Source organism: Scylla paramamosain, chromosome 8 (genome assembly GCF_035594125.1).
Source record: "Scylla paramamosain isolate STU-SP2022 chromosome 8, ASM3559412v1, whole genome shotgun sequence".
Classification (NCBI taxonomy): Eukaryota; Metazoa; Arthropoda; class Malacostraca; order Decapoda; family Portunidae; genus Scylla; species Scylla paramamosain.
In genome coordinates, this window is record NC_087158.1 from 2,042,501 (window position 1) to 2,045,000 (window position 2,500).

Consider the following 2,500-nt stretch of genomic DNA (forward strand, 5'->3'; position numbering starts at 1 on the left):
TCTAGTCAGGGATGTGGAATAGAAAATGGAATGAGTAGAGTGGAATGAAACAGAAAACGTGGAGGTGGGTGGAGTGGAACAAAAAGTGGAGTGAGGAAGGGGGAGTGCGTTCCAGCTCGTGCCCTCCTCCTCCTCCTCCTCCTCCTCCTCCTCCTCCTCCTCCTCCTCCTCCTCCTCCTCCTCCCTTCCCAGACACAAAGGGCCACAAAAAGGGCTACAGGATCACGACCCCCCTCCCCTCCCCCTTTTTTCCCTCCTTCCTCCATTCTTTCCCTCCCTCTTTTTCCCCTACCTCTCTCTCTCTTTCTCTCTCTTTCTTTCCCTCTCGTGCCATGTTTCTCTTGTTTTTTTCTTTGTTTTTTTCTTTGTTTTGCTTATTCATATTTTTTTTCCGTCTGTCTGTTTGTCTGTGAGTGGTTGGTTGGCTCTCTCTCTCTCTCTCTCTCTCTCTCTCTCTCTCTCTCTCTCTCTCTCTCTCTCTCTCTCTCTCTCTCTCTCTCTCTCTCTCACCCATTACACTTTCATCCCCCTCCTTTCTTTCTCTCTTCTTCCTTCCTGTCTCATGTCTCCCCTTCCCTCTCCCTCTCCCTCTCCCAGCACTTCTCCAGCATCCTTATCTCCCTCTCCTCATCTCCCTTCCATCAATCCATCCACTCCATCTCTCACCTTCCTTTACCCTCTGACCCGTCCAATTTTTCCGTCCCCCATCCCTCTCCCTCTCTCCCTCTCCCTCTCTCTCCTCCTCTCCCCCAGTGGCCAGGCGCGTGACAATGTTAGCGGGTAAAAAAGTAATCTAAAAGAAGCTATCGTATTTCCTTTCTCCTTTGGCGCCCACTCCCGCGAGAAACGGAAAACCCAAAGGTACAAAAAGGTTGAAATCGTGTGGAAACTTTGCTAATCCTGAAATTCCCACGAGATAGTAAGCAGGAGGAGGAGGAGGAGGAGGATTGGAGGAAGGGGGAGAGGATTGGAGGAAGGGGGAGAGGATTGGGAGAAAGAGGAGAATGAGAGAAAGTGGTTACGGTTATACTAGGGAAGGTAAGAGAGAGAGAGAGAGAGAGAGAGAGAGAGAGAGAGAGAGAGAGAGAGAGAGAGAGAGAGAGAGTGAGTTTTCCCATGTTTTCGTAATTAAGAGGTGAAATGTATGATGAATAACTTGCATACTCATATACATTCATAATTACTCTCTGCTCCTTCATTATTTCACGCCCCCTCTCCCCTCTCCCTCTCTCTCTTGCTCGGAATTAACCCTTTGGCTGCTATTTGGCTCATTTTTCCTTATCTTTCAAGCAGTTTGGGACATTTCTTTTACTTCTACAACCATCTCCAAACATTATATTCACTACAAACTACAAAATATTTTCTTTTTATCCATTTTTTTCCTTGTAGGTGCTTATAAAGATTTCATACATTGCTTTTAGTGCTGAAAGGGTTGAATAGGTAACTTAAGCCTCACCTGTGAAGTTTAACCCTTTCTCTTGTATAATCGTCCTTCCTTAACCTTCCCAGCAATGTAAAAATTGTTTGCATGGAGATACGGAAGAGAAAAGAGGGGAAAATAGAAGGTATTTATTTATTTTTTTCAAGCTACAAAATATTTGCAAAAACCTTGCACAAAAATACTGTCTAAAGAGGTATAAGTATTGAAGAAGAAAAATTTGTCTAGAAGTGAAAGGGTTATTTGTAGTGAAAGGGTTAAAAACAAGCAGGGAAAGCGCATACAGAAGGCATTTGTTCATTTGTGAGTGAGGCATTTCCTTCTTTCCTTCCTTTCCTTCCTTTTTTTGTGTGTTTTCTTTCTTGTTTTTTTCTTCCTTCCTTCCTTCCTTCCTTCCTTCCTTGAGTCCTTCCTTCAGCTCCCATTTCCTCCTTCTTTAGGGTAATATTGAAATAACTTTAACGTTTTCACCTGAAGGCTAGGTTTGGTTAGTTTAGTTAGGTTAGCACAGGTTAGGTTGCGTTAAGTTAGGTGAGGTGAGGTAAGGTGCGGTGAAGTTAGGTTAGGTTAGGTTGGGTTAGGTTAGGTTAGGTTGTGCTAAGTTAGGTCAGGTTAGGTTAGGTTAGATAAGGTGAGGTGAGGTTAGGTCAAGATAGGTTAGTTAGTAAGTTAGCTTAGTTTAGGTTAGGTTAGTTTAGTTTATGTTAGGTAGGTTAGGTTAGGTTGTGTTAAGTTAGGTCAGATAAGGTTAGGTTAGGTTAGTTTAGGTGAGGTGAGGTAAGCTTTAGTTAAGTTAGGTTAGCTAGTAAGTTAGCTTAGTTTAAGTTAGGTTAGTTTAGGTTAGGTTAAGTTAGGTTAGGTTAGTTTAAGTTAGGTTTAGGTTAGGTTAGTTTAAGTTCGGTTAGGTTAGGTTAGGTTAGGTTAGTTTAAGTTAGGTTAGGTTAGGTTAGGTTAAGTTAGGTTAGGTTAAGTTAGGTTAGGTTAGGTTAAGTTAGGTTAGGTTAAGTTAGGTTAGGTTAGGTTAGGTTAAGTTAGGTTAGGTTAGGTTAAGTTAGGTTTAGA